At 41.3% G+C, this 22,057-nt stretch overlaps 1 protein-coding gene across 16 annotated transcripts in view; it reads right to left on the reverse strand.

Moving 5' to 3' along the window:
• EPB41L3 (erythrocyte membrane protein band 4.1 like 3) overlaps positions 1-22,057 on the reverse strand; it is a 223,223-nt gene that overhangs the window by 149,908 nt on the left and 51,258 nt on the right. The window lies entirely within an intron of this gene.

Below are 22,057 nucleotides of genomic sequence, written 5' to 3' on the forward strand. Positions count from 1 at the left end.
GTAGCTGGCTGCCCGTTTCATAGTAATGTGTCAATAAAATGCTGGCATATTTAACAACAGGCATAAAGAACTCATAACAGTAAATACCATGACTAGAATCTCAACAACTCTCAAACACCCCAAAGGAAAAAAAGCGTCATTCAGTTTTATTCCAAGTTCCTCTGTGAAGTAGATAAAATAGACTTACACACTCATGAGTATCTTAGGTGGTGGATGATAGAAGATTCCAGCATGTAATCAGAGGGGTCTAGTAGGGAATCATGTCTAAATAAATATAATCTTAACATTTTATGAATTGGAGCTAGCGATTTCCCCCAGGGGTGTTTAGGCATTGGGGTTCAACATCATGGTGCCTAGCCCAGGGATCACTATTTTTACTAAGAGCCAAAATTTATGGAGCATTTACCTTGTGCAAGGAACTGTTTTACAAGCTAGTCTATGAGAAGAATACCTTGTTTCACCATCATGAGAAGCTTATGAGATAGATCCTATGATTGCCCTTATTTGACAGAAGGGGTTTGAAATGAGGCAAAAGCAGGTTCAACAATGTGTTCAAGGACACATGGCCATGACCAGTAGAGCCAGGATACAAACCTGGGTGGTCTGACTCCCAAGCCAGACCCAAAAGCCTTCTACCTCTACAGTCAAATGTACGTAGACGCACACACACACACACACATATTTGGTTAAATCTCATGAAATCGGCAATCTTCAACTGTTTTTTGACTTTCAAAAACAGTAACTTTACAGTAATGTATGCAATGAGAAGAAACTGCATTAGCTATGAAGGCAGAGAAGCATGGGGTTAAGGAATGACTATTTCTACTACCATGGTCATATTGGAGAACAGGAAAAGTCTGCTGAAAGTCTCTAAGAACATGAATACAGAAAGAATACTCTGGTTGTTTTCAGTCTAAGACGATTCTAAAAGAACTTAAGGCAAATGCTAGTAAAATAATTATTACTAACTTTTCTTTAATACCTACCATGTGCCCACACTGTTTTAAGTGCTTTATATCTCTATTCCTCACAGTTCTGTGAGGCAGGAACTCTTATGATCCACATTCTAGAGATGATAAAACCAAGGCCACTGAGCAGCTAAGTCACTTGTCCTGGTCACACTTTGGGAAGTCGTGGACCTGGCAATTTTATTTTGGAGGCTGTGCTCTTAACCACAATGCTTAGTTGTTCCTACAGAATTCCATCAGTTCAGCTGGAATTTCCTCTACATAAAGGGAAATATCAAATTTAAAAGCTATACCCCACATGGAATCCATGTATACAGATGGATCTATTTTACTAAGAAGAGCATTCTACTACTATTTCGAGTTTGAGAAAAAGGCCAAAGGGGAATGCTCTAATCCATGAGTGAATTTTAGGGGCTCTACCCTCAAAATCTATCCAGAATCCCACCACACCCACTGCTAGCACTCTGGGGCAAGCCATCACCATCCCTCTCTGGGTTCCTGCAAGAGTGTCATCACATCTCCCTCTTCTGCCTCCCTGGGACCTTTGTCATTCTCCAAACAGAAGATACTGTGATCTTAGTGAAACAAGCCAGATCACATCACTCATATCCAAAGCCCCAAAGGCCTCTCTACTGTACCCTCTGCCCTCACTGTTCTGGCCTCTTCTACCAACCACACTTCCAGTGCCTCGCTCACTCTCACCTCCTTGTAGATCCTCAAAACAAGCCAGACACAGCCCACCCTCGGCTCCTCTCTCTGCTATGCTGACATCTCATCTCCTCCATGTCTGATCACGTGCCACCTCCTCAAAGAGCCCCTGCAGACCTGATTATAAACGGACCCAGCTAACCCAGCACTCCCACCCTACGCTACTTAAAAAACAAAAAACCTAACATATCCAGCATTTCCTTACTGATTATGTTTACTGTCTGTCCCCTGACATTCTCAGTGTGAGTCCCACAAAGGCAGGGGTTCTGGGGTCCTATTCACTGGGTGTCCCAGCCGCAGAGAACACTGCCTGGTGGAGGGAAGGCTTTCAATATGTGTTTACTGAACGGAAGAATGAAGAAAGGAGCAAGGAGTATAAAAGATGGGACTCTGGGGAGAAGAGTGATTAGAGGGGCAGAATCACAGAGTTAGGTTGCTCAGGATTGGGACTGGACACCAGAAGGAAGAGATCCAGAAGGAAAAAACTAAATATAAGGAGGAATGAGTCTATGGTCAAAATGTGTGCAGAGTTATATGCAGCATGCCTCCTCCAGATCCACTAGTGGAGCTGATTTGGGCAGTCTCCCAACCACCCTAAAAGATGCCCCATCCTCACTCCAAACCAACACAGAGGATACCAGCAGGATGCATCTCTTGCCACATCCTCAGAGAAGAAAATAAAGAATGGTGTAGCCACCTCCCCAAATGCCACTTAACCTCAGGGGGGATTTAATGGTCACTTGTCTTCTCGGGACAAAGGAAAATATCACAAGGTCCAGGTAGGACCCTCCTCACTCATCTCCACAAACAACGGAAATGACCACTGCACTGGGAGTGGTCACATCAGCTGGAGCCGGAGTGACCAGGCTAGTATTGTTTTTCATATCAGTGGTTGCCATGGTGATATTTTATAAAGATGTAGCAGTGATCAGGCAGTGAATACTTTTAAGAGGCTGCTGGAGGAAAAGAAGTTGCAGTCCACCCTCCGTCTTCACAAATCACTCTCATCCCACTTGCTCCCAATAAATGGCTCAATTCTTTTGATTGCACTTGGCATGCCCATGAAAGATGAGTCTTAGATGCTGTAATTTCAGGCTTGAAGCCTGTACTGTGTTTTTCTACTTGGCCTGCATTATGGTCTTATTCAGTGACTCACAGCACCTTTTGACCTTTTCAAAATGACCTCCAGATCATTCCCTGATCTGCCAATAATGTCCCCTAATCCCCAGCCTCTTCCTCCCCCAGGGCACCCAAGTTCTAAGACCTCTCGACCCCTTTGGAAGAAGCGTCTTTGTGTATCACCATTGCCAAGTTTATGCCACAGCCATACTTTAAACAAATCTTAGGAGACAGAATATCTTCAACACTCCCTCCCCTGCTCCATGATTAGATTGCAAGCTCTGTGAATGAAGCAGGTATCTCTTTCTCATAGCTGTACTTCCCAGTATGGGTATCATGTCACATTAACCCTAAATAAAAACCCTGAAATAACTCCTAGCACCAGGTACTAGAGGGCTCAGTGAATGACCCCACTGTCTCCAGTCATGCAAGTTAGAAACCCAGGTGTCTTCCTGGCACCTTACTCCATCAGCTCCTTTACCAGCTCTATCACCAAGTCCTTTGCATTTTACCTTAATCTCCTGGATCTGTGCACATCTCCCCTCCGCACCCTCCATCCTGTAATAGTCCCTTCTCGGGTCTCCAATTTCCCCCGACAAGAGTGAGCTCTCAGAGACATAAGTGGGATGCTTAGAACATCTGCATCTCAATGTTCTGAGGGCAGGGACAACTCCTTCTAACGCAGCCTCAATGCCCTGAGTTCTCGCCGGGTCAGACTGGCCCCTTTCCATTCCAACTTCCATAACTGGGTCACACACCCTTGTTAAGGGCTCCAGAAGTACCACCATGGCAACTGTGCATTGTGGTATAACTGTCTGATGAACCACCATCTCCCGTCACTAGAATCGAATCCCAGGGCTGCTGCTCACCACTGTGTCCCCACCGTGCACACTGCCTGGCACGTCAGAGACACTCAGTGAACATTTACGACAAATGAACGTCACGAGACTGTCGTCATTGGAGACGGCACGGTCCACGATGGTTAGGTGTCTGCCTGCACAGGTCGCAGTGAGGGGCTCACTACTTCTGGATACAAAGGAAAAGCAAATGCATAGACCCAGACTCATCGAGGCCTTTAGGATCTTGCACACTTAAGTAAGGCTCACAGCGGGCACTCAAATATCTATCCATATCATTTGCAGGCAGGGACTGAGCAGGAACCAAAACCTTGCCATTTCTCCCAGCGGTGTGGCGGGAGTAGGAACATTTGGCACCTGAAATGCTGTCCCTACGGTGGGGAGGATGACGCAATTCTTCCTCCGCCCGAAGCATCAGCCTCTGAGCTTCGCCACTGATTCACGCTCACTGTCTGCATTTCAGTGATCAATCCAGTTAGAGGAATTAAAGGGCAGGCAAAGAGGAGCCATCGGTACAGCCATCGGGGATGGACTGCGGGGAAGCCTGGCAGACACCAAGTCTCTCCATCTGTCCCTGGCCCTGTGTGCTGGACAGAGCATCGGGCCTGGAGTCAGTCCACTGGCTCCTCCATGAACCTGCGTCCCTGACCTTGGCCTGGGCCGTGTTGCTTCATCTCCTTGTATCTGCTTTCTCATTTCTAAACTGAGTGACTAACCTGCTTCAAGGACCGTCGAGAGGACTGAATGAAATAATGTAGAAAGCACTTAGCTCTAAGTTCATATAATGGTGGTGGCATTATATGCAGTTATGAGGGCAGCTCACAATAATACCTGTGGGCCACCCTGCCTCGGCCAGTGCATCCAGGAGGCCCCTGAGGTCTCCCCACCTCCGTCTCACCTCAGTGGGCTCCAAGATGCAGAGCAGGGTACCCCTGGAGAACCCGCCTGCTTGACAAGGTGAAGGAGGATGGCTCTCGACCTTCAGAACGTGTGTTGAACTCATCAATCCAGTTCACAGAGGAGCTGGGAAGAAGCAGCCGGGAGCCCTTAACAGCTAATCTGACTTGGTTATGTTGCCCGATGGAGAGGGGTAAGTGCGGGAATCACATCTGCTTGGAGCTAAGTGCTTATATATTAACATGTGCGCTGCTCCTAATAAGATTTTTTTCCCCCAGTCTTGCCGCCATTGCTGAAAGCATTTTTAAAGCACTTATCTGACAAGTTCTCAAGAGCACCTACCTCAGTGTTTGGGAACCCCATCAAAAACTGCAAATACTCATGTTGTTGAAGATGGATTTTTTTTTTTTTTTAAGGAGGCAAAATGATTTAGCACCGGGCTAATGAATAAAGGGGTCAACTGGGATCAGAACCATTGGCCCTCAAAAAAAGGAAAAGAAAGACACAAAACCCTGAGTTTTAACTATAAACACTTTCAACTGAGTTTTTAGAAGAGGTTAATGTGCTAGTTTGGAGGGGAGTTCAAAAAGCAGTTCCAAAAAGACTTTGATCCACAGAACCATCTCCACTCACAAAAAGAACTCTCATTTATTGAGAGCTAGTTATCTGCCAGGCACTTGGTAAGTATTTTACAATACACTCTATTACTTAAGATTCAGAAAACCCCTAAATCTATATTATACCATTTTTCGTTTAAAGCTTTTTATTTTATATTGGAATATAGCCAATTAACAATGTTGTGATAGTTTCAGGTACACAGCAAAGCGACTCAGCCATACATATACATGTATCCATTCTACCTCAAACTCTCCTCCCGTCCAGGCTGCCATATAACATTGAGCGGAGTTCCCTGTGCTACACAGTAGGTCCTTGTTGGTTATCCGTTTTAAATATAGCAGTGTGTACATACCATCTTACAGCTGAGAGGTTCAGCACCTGCCCAAGGTCACAACCAGGTAAATGGTAGAACTGCACTTGTCTGCAGAGAGGTGTTTACTCAAATCCCTCTCTCCTCTCCAAGAAGAGAGCGTTCCTTTGAATGAATGCACTCTGATATATTTGTAAAAATGTTTTTTAAAATCATAGAGTGGTCAAGCTTTTTAAATCCATGCCAAGACAGAACCCTGCAATAAACATGCAGGATTAATGGAACCTAGGGCCTAAACCACTTGGAACAGGGCTTTGCAAGTGGACAGAAATCCTCTGAGACCCTTTCAAACGGGAAGCAGAAATGAACCTAAGAAAAACCCGGAAATGGGTAACAGGGAATGGCATGTGTATCCAGGTACCATTATGCTTACGTGGAGCGTTTAAGCTGGTAGTATGGAGAATAATTATGTATTAGATTTAATTATATAGAAGCTGCACAGTCTAGGTGTTAAGAGCTGAGTTTAAACTTGGCTCTGGAATCTCCAGGCTGTGCACTAAATTATCCTTCAAGGCCTCAGTGTCTTTGATGCCAAGTGGGAATGACCACGTCACCCTCTTCCTGAGATTGCTTGAGAATCAAATATGTCAAGTGTACCTAGCACATAGGAAGCCCACTGTAAATGTTAGCTGTGATCATTCACATTGATGTACACATACATTCATTTTCCCCAAGGGTCATTATCTGGCAGAGGGCACCACAGGACAGACATTTATATTCTACAAGTATACTTCGTTTTTGACAGTGGTGCTTTGATTCAATTAGACTATACATCATGTCAGAGTTTTTTGAACTTTAGGAGAATTTTCCTTGCCAACATTACACAGTGTCTGAAATTAATTAAATGATAGTTGCTAAAGTGAAAAGTTTCCAGGACCCGTTTCTGTAGAATACCTCAAAAAAGAAAAATTTGGCATGCACTCCTTATGAAGATGAATATACATTTCTTTTTTCCTGCGGAGGACTTTGTGATCTTCAAAATATTTGGCTACAGTTTTATTTTTATGAAGTTGAGGCAGCCACAGTTACTCCAAAGTTGGAGATCAATAGACTAGATGATGATGTTTTCTACCATGAAGTGTTCTCATATTATGAAGTCTGAACTTTTAACAGTCCTATTTTCAAATTAATGGAGAAGAAAAATTTCCCTGGGTTCCTAATTTAGAACACTGATTTTATGCAAAGAGAGAGAGAGAGAGACAAAGTTATGGGTACCTGGAGTATCTAGCTCGACTAGAGGAAGTCCCTGCTTCCATCAGAGCCCTGCTTCTTCCCCCATCTTAGGACACCAGGAAAATATTATATTGGGGCCACCTGTGAACTCCTAGCTAACTCAACCTCCACCAGAGATAGGACCCCAAAAGCAAAGCTTCATAGCAGCCATGCAAAAAACATCAATTCAGTGGAAGTAAAATAATACAGTTTATCCATTCTTCAAATGCATCGTGGATGAAACAGACTTCCGTCCAGTTACCTGGAAAGCCAACCACTACAACATTCTTTCTATGGGAAATTGTCTTCTGAGTTCCAAATAATCAATCTACAAATGAACTTATGGCTCTAAGTGTTTATAAATTCACGGTTATTTGGTTTAATTTGAAACCTCCTTGCAGTTCATACCAATCATGCAATATTTACTTGGTTCCTTCTCTAGAAAAACCAATGAAGACTAAACACAATTATTGACAGTTTAATTACTATCTCAGATTCTTGGTACGTGATCTAAATGAAATATGAAATATGAAATGAAATATTTTTCACCAACCACATAATTAACAGTTTTTCTAGTGAGACGAGAGAAAATTCATTATACTGCACCTATATCATGACATTAGTTATTATACTCAAAATTTCACCTTTATGCATGCTAAAACACGAACATGTTATTTAGCCTACCTCTACACGTAGGCTATTTTTTCTTTTCCATCTTATTTTGATCTTTGTCTCAAACACTATGATACCATCCAGACATGAAAATATATGCACCTCCACTGACTGTCCCCAAGATGCTCCTGTCCCTACAAATCCTCTCAAAATCTTGTGTTCTCCTGCAACTCTAAGTTACAGAAATGCTGAAAGTAATCTAAGGTGTTTGTATAAAAGGGTAACATAAAAATGGAGGTAGTACAAGAGCTGATTAAAGCTGAACCTAAAATTAGGTGGGTTCCCTTGATTAACTGCATAGCAAGTGTCTGATGAGTGATGGACGGGGGACAGCCACAGTCTACATTAACTAGGAATGAAGAACTCTCATCCCTAGCTTAAAATTAATTTTTAAGAAAAAGCTCCCCAGGGAAGCATTTAGAAAGACGAAACAATTTGGGCAGCACAATCTGCCTGATAAGAGTAACTTTTTAATTTTAACTTTTTCAAACTTAATTCAGGAGACAACGGGTTACTGAACTAAGTCAAAGCCTCAGGTAAAGTACAAGTTCATCTAAATACGGGAATTAAAAGTTCCTAACAGCAGATCCTAAAAGTTCTAGACAACGCTGCAGGATACCCCACTGCACCATTCTGAAAGTCTACATTTGTTTGGGCACATTGATCAGGAAGGAGAACATTTGCACGTTTACTGAAAGGAAATTGAATGGTAGGCCTTGTTATGTGACTTGAATGTTACATTCCATACTTTATAGAGTAATTTCCATGACTTTATATTGGGGGAAAAGAACAAAGAACGTATTATCTTCTGTGGTTTTCTTATGGCCGTAAGAGGTAAATCCTTCATAGGAGGCAATCATTGGGCTTAATGAGGTGTCCAATGAGAAATTTTAATTTTCAAGTAGGATACATAGTTGTAATTAACGTAAAAAATGTGCTTCATTTGCTGAGCCTGGAGCATTCTTAGGGCTTTATGGTAAGAAAGTGCTAAAAAATAAAGTTGGGGGGCATATGGAAGGGACACAGGATCTCCTAATGGCCAAGACTGGAACAATCTGAGCCAAAAAAAATAAATAAATAAGAATAGTATTGGATTATAACCCAAAGAATCAAGTAAATATGCACGAGTCTGTACTATTATTAAAAAATGACCGAATAAATACATGAAAGTAGAAGAAACAACTCTTACAGAAGAATTCCAACTAATAATTGTAGGCTGAATGAAGGAAATAGAAAAATGACCATTAGAAAACTACAGGAATAATGGTTCCAGGCAGGATCTATTGATGAATGCTAAATTAGGGGGTAAAAATATAAGTTGCCTAGTTTCAAAGTATCTCTCCACATATATTTCTTAACTACAAAAGGATACCGTTACCCTCACAGTCAGAACCACCTTCACCAACTGATGAAAGTTAACATCATCAATAATAAGAAGTTAACACAGAGGTCACAGGCCCCCTGACATGATGCCCTGAGAGGTCACATCACCTATACAGGTTCTTCTCCTAAATGCATAACCTCAGTCTAATCATGGGAACACATGAGACAAAGCCAAATGGAAGGACATTCTACAAAATATCTAGAGTTAGTCTTTCAATGTACCAAGGCCATGACAGACAAGATGAGAGGAGATGAAGGATGATTAAGTCAACTAATGTGCAAAGTGGGATCCTGAATGGATCCTGGAACAGAGAAAGGACATCAGTGGAAAACTGTGAAATCTGAACAGTCTGTAGTTTCTAGTATGGTACCCATGTCTTAGTTTCGATTATTGTACTATTTTTATGTCAGCTGTTATCATCAGGGGTAGCTGGGTGTGGGATATACAGGAACTTTCTTATTATTTTTACAGCTCCTCTGTTATATCTAAAATTATTTCAAAATAAGAGTGAAACAACAAAAGAGTTGGGCTTCCCTGGTGGCGCAGTGGTTGAGAGTCCGCCTGCCGATGCAGGAGACACGGGTTCGTGCCCCAGTCCGGGAAGATCCCACATGCCGCGGAGCGGCTGGGCCCGTGAGCCATGGCCGCTGAGCCTGCGCGTCCGGAGCCTTTGCTCCGCAACGGGAGAGGCCACAACAGTGAGAGGCCCGCGTACAAAAAAAAAAAAAAAAGAAAAAAAAAAGTTAAAAATGTTGCTTAGCTGCTCTGTTTACAAACTGAATTGTTTCTTGAAGGATGAACAGGAGTTAAACAGTGAAAACGGGGATCGTCACTAGCTTAGATAAAAGAAGAATCAGTCATATAACCCACTTCCGTTCCTCCCTCAACCAGTTATGAGCTGTGTGACCTTGGGCAAGTCACTGAGTCTCTCTAAGGCTCAGTTTCTTCATCAACAGACGGGACAAATCAGGGTACCTACGTCATAGAGCTAGAAAGATGATTAAATGAAACAAGCCATGCCCGGTACATCGCAGGGACCCAATCAATGTTGACTGTGGTGATGGTGATGACGGAGACAACACTGACAGTGGCGATGATGAACAGCCTGTCTCTGACTGGCCACCCTGTGATATCCCATCCCCGTCACTCAGCCACAGAAGTCCCCAAAAAGCTCTTGTCTGCACACCACCACTTCGGGGCCTGTCAGAGCCCCCTGGCACCTTCCCAGCCCTGTTTCTATGCAGTTTTCTTCAGATGTTTTTATTGAGCACTTACTATGTGACTTAGTACTACTTGGTACTTAGCAAGGACAAAGAGAGCCGGTCTTTGAGGGGAGAAATAGACTTGTGACTTGTCCAGTGGGAGAACAGACATGTGAACAAATCCTTTCACTTCACTTGGGGATGCTCAGCTGGAGATAAGCCAAGGTGCTATGAGAACACCCAGCCCAGCCTGAGCTGAGTTTAGACAGAAGAAGGATGGGATGAGGATGGGGAATGGCATTCCAGGCAGAAGGAACAACTGAATTAAAAAAGACACAGGATCTTTGAAACAGGAGTATGGGGAACTCTGTGAGAAGGGAGGATGGGAAAAAACTGAACAGAGGCAGGTAAGGCCGAGGTGATTGATGCTTCTGTATATTAAGGTAAGTCCTTGAATTTTACCTTTGGGTGATGGGTGGTAGTCAGGGGAGCAACGTGATTAGATGCATAGTTTGTTTTTTTGTTTGTTTTTTTTTTGCAGTACGCGGGCCTCTCACTGTTGTGGCCTCTCCCGTTGCGGAGCACAGGCTCCAGACGCGCAGGCTCAGCAGCCATGGCTCACGGGCCCAGCCGCTCCACGGCATGTGGGATCTTCCCAGACCGGGGCACGAACCCGTGTCTCCTGCATCGGCAGGCGGACTCTCAACCACTGCGCGAACAGGGAAGCCCCAACTCATAATATTAATAAATGAGTTGTTGTCATTGTTATATTAAGTTATTATTAGGGCACTAATAGTAGGGATGGGAAAAATGAGATGGATTGAGAAATATACAGAAGACAAAACTGACAGGACTTGATGTCCCATTTCTTGACACAGTTTCCACCCAAGACCCAAGTTTTGACTGAATTAACTGTCTGTCTATGAAAGGAGGGGTCTGTGATGAATCTAGGTGTCTAGCTTAGGTGACTATGGTTGGTGGTGGTGCCATTTATTGATAAAGAAATGGGGTGAAGAAATATGTTGTTGGGGGAGATGGGAAAGCATGTGAGATGAATGATCAATTTTGTTGTGTCCATGTTGAATCTGAGTTGCGTGCGAGGTATTGAGCTCATATTTCTGACGGTCAATAAAATATTTGCTTGAAGATCAGGGGATATTAGGATCACAGAGGCAACATGGATAAAAATAAGGAGTTGGGCCAAAGATAGAACACTTGGGGTCACTTACGGTCAGGGGCTGGGTATGAGAGAGGATGTCTGTGAGGAAGACCAGGAGGAAACTGTCAGGGAGAGACTACGTAGAGCTAGTTATGTCATCCACAAAAATAGGGATTGAGATGAGTCCACTGGATTTAAAATACAGGCGTCACAAGTGGCCTTGCCAGAGCAATTTCTCCTGACTTTGGGGGATAAATAATTCAGTGGCTTGAAAAGAAAGAAAGAAATGCAGACATTTAAATATCAATAAACTTGGCTAACAAGAATTGCTAACTCATTGACATCTTACAGGGGAAGACACGGCTCTGGATCTTTTGCACGCATTAGTTCATATGATTCTCTCTGTAACTCTATCATGTAGCTACTGTCATTACTGCCATTTTAGATATGAGGAAGTAGGTAAGGTAAGGAGAGAGACAGTTGCTAGTAAGAAATGGATCAAGGAAAGGGGTTGATAAGGATGAGATAGACTTGAACGTGATCATACCTCAAGGGGAGAGAACCACAGAAGAGAGGGTGGAATAATGGAGCAGGTGGTGGGTCCCTGGGCAACATTCTGGAGAAGATGGATGGAGGGCACAGGTGGAGGCAACGTCCTTGAGCTGCGAAGGACTCCTCATCCTCAGAAATGAGAGGAAGATGGGCTTAGGTATAATATATATATAAGTTTATAAGTAATGGGTCAGGAAGTCGAGGAAGCTCAACTTCGTCACCTCACTTTTTCACCTTAAGTTTCCAAGGAAACAAAAATTCTCATTTCCTTTTCCAACTCCTCCACTCCTACTGAATTCCTTTGCACCAGTGGAACCCCAATTCCCTGAGCCTTTCACGTCCTCTATCAAGTTTGTGTATTGAATAGAGGAGCGGAGAGACGTCAGACAATGTGGGGTGGGACACAGACATCAGAATTCTACCTAATAGGGCTTTTTTTTCAAATAATGGTGACATTGATAGGACAACTAAACACATCATCAGAACTGTTCCCTCAAACAAACCACTGCATAGCAAAATATTTATCATCTACAATAATGCTCTTCAAACTGGAATATGGATGCCTCCAGGAGCGCACAAAATTATTTTGAAGGGAGATACTGGCACTTGTCTAGTTGTAAGGGACTCAGTTTCTGGATTCTTAACCTCCAGACCCTAAAACGGATCTGCCTGAGAAAGCGTCTGCATTCTGAGGTTCTCCTTTCTCACCTCCTACTTCATAAGGCCCTTCCTCCCACTGGACAAGGCAAAGGCAAACCAGCTCCCATGCCTAAGCTGTGTAGCATGTCATCCCAGGATGGTGACCTTCTGGAGGGCAAGAAAGGGGACTAGCCAGAGACTGCCCAAGTCAAGTTCTTCACTGATTGGAAATACTTTGGTGACTGATTAACGAATCTTTCACAACTCAGGTAAATTCTCACCTTTTCCACTCAACCAAACTGAGGAAAGGCAAAATGAAGTAGCTCATATCATATCATATATTATATTATATATATTATATTCAAAGAATTGGGGAACATTTACTGTAGTATGGTTCTTCTTCCATTTACATCTACTTTTGTACCTCAACAATTTTGATTGTGTTTAGCTAGGAAATGGAGAAAGAAAAAGAAGAAAAAAGGCAGGCAAGAGGGGAGAAGGAAGGATTTTGCTGAACCTTGTCTCAGCACTATGTAATATTTACCCACAAATAAATAAACTAACAGAAAAAATGCTCTACCTGTCTTATAAAGAGATTAATTTCCAATAACAGTTTACTTTTTATGCTTGTTTATCATAGTATGTAATATATTGGTGTTGTTTAGATCAAAGCATCTACTGTTAATAATTAATCACTTAATCCAGAAAATATTTCTCAAACTTAGAACGTTATGGTCACATAAGACGAAAGTTCAGATTTCAATATATATACCCAGTTTTTGCAGACAATTATGATAGGTAATCAATAAAATACTTTCAAGTGTAAAAATATCACCTGAGGGTAATATTCTGTAGAGGAAGTAGAAAGAAATACAAGTTTAAGGAGAAAAAAGAAATGATGCAAAATACCTGAAAGAGAAAAGTTTGTTCCTGTCCTTATAAAATAGATGATGACAGATAGCAAATTGCTACGATGTTAAAAGATACCTATAAAAGAGTGATGTACTTTTTTGATTATGAAAAGTATAATATATGCATGATAGCTGAAACCACATGGTGTATAACCATTTAAATTTAACATTAAAAAATTTAACATAAAAGCATTTAGATGTGAGCCTAAAAATGTTCAAGGGGTACATAGTTTTTCAAACTTTTTTAAGGTGAGACAGAAGCAAAAAAATGTGATGACTCCTGGTCCTCAATGGAGTACCATCCCATCCATACTCAAAAGCTTCCCTTCTCCTTCCACTATGGTGTATACCAATTCTTCTGGACGGTTAAAAAGAAAAAAAAAAAAAAAGTCAGGTATGAGAGAAAGCAAAGGCTTTGTTGAAATATCAAAGAATATTTTTGAAACACTCAACGTGAAAATATGGATCTTGATTTCCCAGAGGTATCTCCATATTTGCTAGGAGGCTCCCCAGGGAGCCCTGATTAAATGCAAAACATCTGTGGGTGATACTGATTATCTGTCAACAAGAGGAGAGACTAGCAGAAGTTCCAGTAACCTTCCCCAAGGCATCTTCCTAGCAGTATATATACAGATTATTCCCAGGTTCTCTAATGGAGGAACCAAGTGAAATATTTTGTTCTTCAAGTCCGTATTTTCAGACCCCTGAATTTCCAAATTAAGAAGTTGTTATGGGCTTCCCTGGTGGCGCAGTGGTTGAGAGTCTGCCTGCCGATGCAGGGGATACGGGTTCGTGCCTCGGTCTGGGAAGATCCCACATGCCGCAGAGTGGCTGGGCCCGTGAGCCATGGCCGCTGAGCCTGCGCGTCTGGAGCCTGTGCTCTGCAACGGGAGAGGCCACAACAGTGAGAGGCCCACGTATAGCAAAAAAAAAAAAAAAAAAAAAAAAAAAAAAAAAGTTGTTATTGAATACATTGTTGTGTGTTAGCTACTTCTTCAAAGAGCCCGGGCATAGCCCCGACATGCTTTGAACTTACAGAATTCTTTAAGAAACTCAAGCTGAAAAATTAGAAAAAGAAAACCAAGACTTTCGGTTATAAAAACTTGAGGAACTGCTTAAAAGATTGAGTTTAGTGCTGGTTATGCCATCTCCTATGGAACTTTTCCATAAATACAATTTTACAAAATGTATCTTTTTTTTTTTTTTTTTGGCTGCACCACTCTGCATGTGGGATTTTAGTTCCCAAAGCCCCTTCATTGGAAGTGCAAACTCTTAACCACTGGACCACCAGGGAAGTCCCTATAAAATGTATCCTGATTATAATCTGTAGATTTGATTGGGCAACGTTTCCTTTCAACAGGACTGCACAGCTTTTTAGGACGATTTTCAGTAATCTGGAATAGGAATACTCAAAATGAGCCCTTCAGATCTAGAGGCAAACTAAAGGAAAAAATAAGGAAGCAAAATAATAACGGCAGAATCTGTTTTGGTGAGCGGAACATTTTTAGTTTGATGGCTGCATTTTAAACAGGGTGGTCGGCTACCTCCAAACATTTTTACCAAGTATTGGTACTTATTGTATGAAGTTAATCAAATGTTTCAATCACTCACTTTTTGTCATTCACTCACTTTCTAATTTGGAATCACTGTCACTGCTGTGTGCATGACCAAAACAGTAATTAAGAGTCAGCAAGGCTTGTGGTGAACAATTAGATTAAAACGTTGCTGAGGTGTAATAGACAAAGCAGTCCTCAAATCCGGGATACCCCCATTGTGAATGAGTCGCCCACCTGAGGGAGGAAAGGGAGGGATGAGAGAGGAGCATATTCTTGGCCTCTTAAGGGGCAAATGTATTTTACTACACAGTTCATAACACTAGGTTTGGTGACGAACCCAGAGATGTGTATTTCTCTTACGCAGAAGTGAAAATCTTGCTTCTTTTTCCTCTGTGTATGTCTCAAGAGGAGACAGATTTCCATCTGAGTGGAGGATGTTTACCTGGTATCCTTAGTTGGAATTCTTAACATATTGATATTTCCCCATGACAATATATTGGTATAATTCATACCAAATCATTGGTATAATTAAATTGTGGTACTTTTATAGCAAAGTCCAGCTATACAGCTAGATGAACTTTGCTTAGAGTTGAAGACACACCCCTTCAAAACTTGTAGTCAGTGCTGTTTTCTTTTATATATTTACTATTTACTATTTATGATTCAAACTTTCTAAAATGCACACTGAGTCTTTTTTGTGCTCAAAACATTGGAATTTATTTACTATGATCAATTGTTTTGATAATTCACTCTTTTTAAATTGAAGTGTAGTTAATTTACAACATTGGTTGTTCCAAGTGTACAGCAAAGTGATTCAGTTATAGATACTTATATATATATTTTCAAATTCTTTTCCATTATACGTATCACAAGATATTGAGTATAGTTCCCTGTGCTATACAGTAGGTCCTTGTTTATCTATTTTATATTGATATATAGAAGTGTGTTAATCCCAAACTCCTAATTTATCGCCTCCACTATCCCCTCTGGTAACCATAAGTTTGTTTTCTATGGCTGTGAATCTATTTCTGTCTTGTAAATAAGTTCATTTGTATCATTTTTTAAGATTCCACATATCATCATATGTGATGTCATATAATATTTGTCTTTCTCTTACTAATGAGTCTTTAAAAAGAGTATTATTTGTTAGTTATGGTACGGTTGTTATAATTCTTATAAGGAGGATGCTTAGAGGTAGAGGGGTTTACTACCCATCCTATTCACTCTAGGTGCTACTTTTCAATCCTTCAAGAGCATCGGGAATTGAACAGACTTACAGCGGCTGGCTTGGGCGCTGAATGGCCACTGATAATATTTTTAACATGAAAAAAAAGTATTTAAAATTCTAAATAAGCAGTTCACCCGCTTAAAGAATACAACCCATTCTTACATAGGAAACTTTCCTTACTCACACAGGTTTTAGTTCTCTGCTGTTGCCTGGCAACAGAGATGTGGTAAGAGATGTTAGGTTAGGGAGCAGACTGAAGTCATTATGGAAAGCAAGCTTATCAGCATTTTCCATCGAACTTCGTCATACTTGAAGTAAAATAGGTTTCATTGTATTGAATAGTCTGTATTTCTTTCTTATCAAACACCAAGTTTTTAGAGACTTTCTTTCTGAATATAAGTGCAGTACACATGGAGAATTTAAATTATGTGCATTGCTTTGAAATGGACTTCTCCATTACACTAGCACACTTTGAAGGGTAAAGTGGAAAACTTCTGGCAGTCTGAAGTCAGGTACTCTGAGAAAAGTGGTTGTGAACACATCTGAAAGCATTCCAAGAGGTATCAGAAATACATATGGGCTCTAAATTTCCTCACTGTTGAACCACTAGTTTATGTCAAATAAAATTCCATTTTCAAATACACTGACCTGCTTATTAAAAAATTATTCTTTAGAGAAAGGAACGCAAATGTTCTATAGGTTGGCTTGCCTGTATTTTGAAATGAGCAGGAATGTGATCCAAATTTAAGCATCATCTCTTGGAGTTTATTTTTTCAGCCTGTTCTGTACCAAATGCTAGGCCCCTGAGGGTTCATCGCTCATGGGTAGTTCATTGCATTTCAGCGTGATGCATTTTAAGGCTTCTTTTCCAGTGAGCATAACATACTGTGCTTTTAATGACATTTCATTTCTGAGCAATGTGATTGTTCCATGATTCCTAGCCCAAATTTTTAACTTTTCCAAATAACTGCTATAAAGGTAAGACAACCTGAGATAGAATTATGTTCTCTGTTGGTCTGAAGTGGATCCAGAACTATTTTTGGAGGAAGATGTTTATCCCTGCTATGAGCCCTCCCTTGTTTCATCCCTGAGTGAAGCCACAGTGACCATCCATTCAGGGATGTGTTCTTAAATTTTGCTATAGAAAATTAACTGTGTCCTTCTGTAGCCGAGTAGGACCCTATGGGGCCTTCCTGAAACAGAGCCCCCCCACCCCATGTCCTCCACCTGCCTCTTGTCTGTAGAAAAACTTTAGCCTCCTAGGCCTTCCCCGAGTTCCAAAGAGTAAATTTAATCAGAGAAGTGAGAAAATGCAGAAAGAAAGGTAAACAGTCAAGCAAGACAAAATAATAATAGTTTAGCCATTAAACAAAGTCAGGGACCTTTACTTCCTTCTCAAGGGCTATACATAATATTCTGAGCCATGTTCTTTGAGCAGTTTTGCAGATACTCAAACCCCCACCAGGTGGAAGAAGCTAACTGCATGCTGCCCACAAGTGTGTAGACCCCAGACCATTTGGAACCAGAAGGTTGATGATGTTGATTCCTGATTATCTCACTACCAACCAATCAGAAGACTGTCCACAAGCTGATCACACACCCTACAACCCCCCTCCCCTCCCCTGTCTTTAAAAACTTTTCCCTGAAAGCTTTGGGGAGTTCAGGCCTTTTAAGCACTAGCTACCTGGACTCCTTGCTTGGCGCCTGCAATAAATGCTGCACTTTCCTTCACCACAACCGGTGTCAACAGATTGGCTTTACTCAGGCAAGTGGACCCAAGTTTGGTTCAGCAACACTTCCTCCATTGACCCCTAGATACTTTGGCAACACTGCCACTCCTGGTTTTAGTCAGAGATAATAAACCAATATTCTGTGTTGAGTAATTCTTATTAAAAGCCCAGTCGGGAGAAATACATCCATAAATATAATCGGCTGAAGGATACAGGGCTGCCTATTCCTCTGAATTTCCTGAATTTTGCTTTTGGACAGGACTGTGTACTGGGCATCAGTGGTCTTTTTAGAACTGCTTCTGCTCAAGTAGGTTTGTGCAGCATATAAATAAGCATATATTGATGACATCCTAGTCAACAGCCATATGAGTCTCACTATCTGTTACAGGGTGCTGGTGAATTATTGTCCTTTACATTACCCTTAAAGAGCATCTACGGAAGAATCTCCTCTTGGGTTTTAGGATTTGGAAAACTTGGGTTTTTATCTTACAGATATTTCAAATCTGTCACTGATCATGTTTTCCTCTTCACTTTCCCTGCTAGGAACCTAAGAGCCAAATCTGCAACCTACCTCATCCACAAGGCATGAAGGTATACACCTCTCAGACTCATCTAGTCCTGGCTTTGCTTTTTCATTCCCATATTGTCTTTTAACCTGACTTCCTCAACCATTTGTTCTATTTGAACAATTGGTGTGCCTAATTCAAGTACTTAAGAGCAACACGGGATATGAGTTTTAAAAATTAACAACAAATAAAACAGTCTCATGGAAGATAAAGAAGATAATCTTCTTCCTGTTTTTACACCTCCACTTTGTGAATCCAAGTAGAATGAAGGATGCCCCATCCCTCCCCCCACTTACGGGAGTCCTGACATTTAAAGCAGATGGCAAGAGTTCTGAGGAACAGGAGTAGGTGGGGCTGGGAGGGCTTGCAAGAAGGAAAGAGAAAAACCTCACTCTTGAGCAGCAAGGAACTGAAAGTAAGTTTCCATGGCTATGGGGTCACTTCTAAGGAAAGTCGAGAAAATGCCAGTCAGGAATTTCTTACATTAAATCCGAATGTGACATTTAAAATCATGACACATCCAATTTGAATAACATAAGAATGTCGTCTCCACAATACACATATTTATGAAGTAGTTTTGCCCAACTCCTGCATCACATGTGTCCCCCACACATGCAAGTCTAAAAATTATCCCAAACCTGTTACTATACTTTCTGCCCCCACAAGTGAGAGAGAACCTTCATTAAAACAACAACAACAACAAAAAACACATATAGAAATGTTGTTTTGGCTAAGTGAAATGATTATTTTTCTGATCAAAAGCAGTTATAATCAATAGATAGGACTTGGATAGTTAATGTAGTAACTATGGGGAGGAAATATAACTGTGGACTCTCAGAAGCCATCTGGCTGGAGATACAGCACAGAAACCTCTAGGGAATTGCTCACAGGCTACTTCTGTCTTACTTGCAAACACATAAGAAAACATGAGCTATTTATGTTTTTAAAAAAATCAAGATGAGATTACACAGCTCAGGTAAAGCGTTCCAACTGTCAATGGGTGGTAAGTAGAATAAAAAGCTGGAAAAAGTTGCTGAAAATAAATACTTTTAAATGACGTGAATACTATTTCTAGGTTTAAATTATGTCTGTTAATGGTGTCTCCTTCACTGCTACTACAAGTCAAATTTTCCTCTCAACACTAATTATTTTACTATGCGATTTACTCTACTTGTCTAATCATGACACAAGAATATACCATGGACATGAATTTCATGTTAGAATCAGTTTTTTAAATAATTTACCAATATCTTGAATGTATTTCATTGGTAAAATATGCATATTTTATAATATATACAATAAATATACATATACTTTGATTATTTTATAATATATAATATACATATTATAATATAAATAATATATTCTAAACATAATATATAATATATGTAAATTCTATATTTTATCAATATATCCAGAATTTAGAATGTTTCCCTTCCCATCGAGTGGCTCTACCTAAGTAATCCTCTTCTGCCAGAAAAAATCTACCAGGTATTTCATCTCCCAGACTTGAAAACGTCTTCCTATTCCCTCCTTCCTTATCTCCAAGCCATTTATTCTCCTGGCCAACTATCTCTTACATCTATCCCTCCTCTTTTTATTCTCACACTGATATCTGAGATTTGGACTGGATTATTTCCAACCTCCTGGTTCCAGTCTCTCACCAACTACTCCACTCTGTTCTCCACTCCACTCCAATGAAATCTTTTGAACAATGGTTTTCAAGGTCACTGTAGCTGTTCAACAACCTACAATAGCTCCTGTGCAGAAAAGAGTTAGCACAGCAGGGTTGAGATGCTATCCTTAGAGAGCCCAGCTTGCAAGGGTGGCCCTTGGCTGGTGCTTGGGAACTTGGATTGGGAAAGAGTTCCCTTTGCTCCCAGCTGATCAGGTGACTTGCTGGGCCCAGACTGTTGGTACAAACAATGTGGCTTATGCCGAAGACCCGCTTTCCTTCTGGGAGCCTGGAATTCTGATGGGTACTCGGCAGAGGATGTCCATGGGACCAGCCCCCAATAAAACTCCTGGGCATGGAGTCTCTAGTAATTTGCCAGGTGGACAACATTTTCCATGTGTTGTCAGTCTGTTGCTGGAGGAATTAGGCATGTCCTGTGTGACTACATGGGCAGAGGACCTTTGGAAGCTCAGGGCTGGTTTCCCCAAGGCATCACCCATGTACCCCTTCCCTTTGCTCTGCAACATTTTGCTGTAATTAATCTCAGCTGTGAGCACAAAGGTATGCTGAATCTTATGGGTCCTCCTAGCAAGTCACTGAATTTGGGACCCCTCTGACACAACTTTTCTCATTTCTAGCCTCTTCCATCCAACTTGTAAAGCCCTTCATAACCTGACTTTATCATAACTTCTCCAAGTGTGCCCACCAGATTCCAGTGCATGCCTATTACTTCAGTTAGACCACACTGGTACCATAGGGCTGGCAACTGGTGCTGTAGGGATGGCTACTGGTGGGGAGAAAGTTCTCAACCTGGAGGGAAGAGACTGCCTTCTGTTCTTAGGTCCATCTGTCTGTTCTACTATTTCCTGTTTAATTCCGAGTCATGCAAACCTCTCTGATTCTTACTCTCATTACACATAAAGTGTGAATAGGGACTTCCCTGGTGGCGTGGTAGTTAATAATCCGCCTGCCAATGCAGGGGACGTGGGTTCGAGCCCTGGTCCGGAAAGATCCCACATGCCACGGAGCAACTAAGCCCGTGCACCACAACTACTGAACCTGCACTCTAGAGCCCCCGAGCCACAACTACTGAGACTGTGTGCCACAACTACTGAGCCAGCACGCCTAGAGCCTATGCTCTGCAACAAGAGAAGCCACCGCAATGAGAAGCCTGCGCACCACAACAAAGAGTAGCCCCTGCTCGCGGCAACTAGAGAAAGCCTGCACACAGCAACGAAGACCCAACGCAGCCAAAAATAAATAAATAAATAAATTTAAAATAAATAAATAAAACCGAACTTTTAATAAATAAATACATAAATAAAGTGTGACTAAAACTACAGGTACCAATAACAACGAGGGGCAAGATTTGGATTTTCTGTACAAATAATTTCTCACCAATTTGCAACTAAAAGGTACATTCTATCAAAGTTCATTTGAAGCAAAACAGCTCTATTAAGAGAGGCCTATTTTCTCTGTAACTGCCATAAGAGAAAGTTAATTTTTATATAGTTTTGCAAAAATTTCTGGATTCACTGAAAACATAATGTAAGAAATATTTCAGAAGCAGACAATCAAGGGAAAATATAATGTGGTACAATACAAGGATAATACTCAAAATATCATACCCAAATCTCCCAGCTAATAATAACGTTTTTGAAAGTTACTATCAGAATAGGAAAGAATTAAGAGAAATTAGCAACTCAGTAGTTGGCACAAAAGGGGTTACGTTCCTGTTCATCCAAAGGCCCCTGTCTCTCAGGATGAGGAAGATGACAGAGAGGAAGCAGCCCTTTTGGAAAGATTAAGAACCCTCTTGATTAAATACATGTCAAGATCAATACATTTCAACAGGAGAAGAGCCCACTGAAAACCCTCTCTGAGTTTCTGTATACATACCTTGCTAATTAATCACTTCTAACACCAATTATTGTTAAAATTCACTTTCCCAATGATCAACAAAAGACTGACAAAAGTCACCGAGGGAGCCAGACATGAGACTCTCCAGCCTGAAAATAGGTTCCTGGCTTGACT

The sequence above is a fragment of the Kogia breviceps genome, chromosome 15, assembly GCF_026419965.1.
Source record: "Kogia breviceps isolate mKogBre1 chromosome 15, mKogBre1 haplotype 1, whole genome shotgun sequence".
NCBI lineage: Eukaryota > Metazoa > Chordata > Mammalia > Artiodactyla > Physeteridae > Kogia > Kogia breviceps.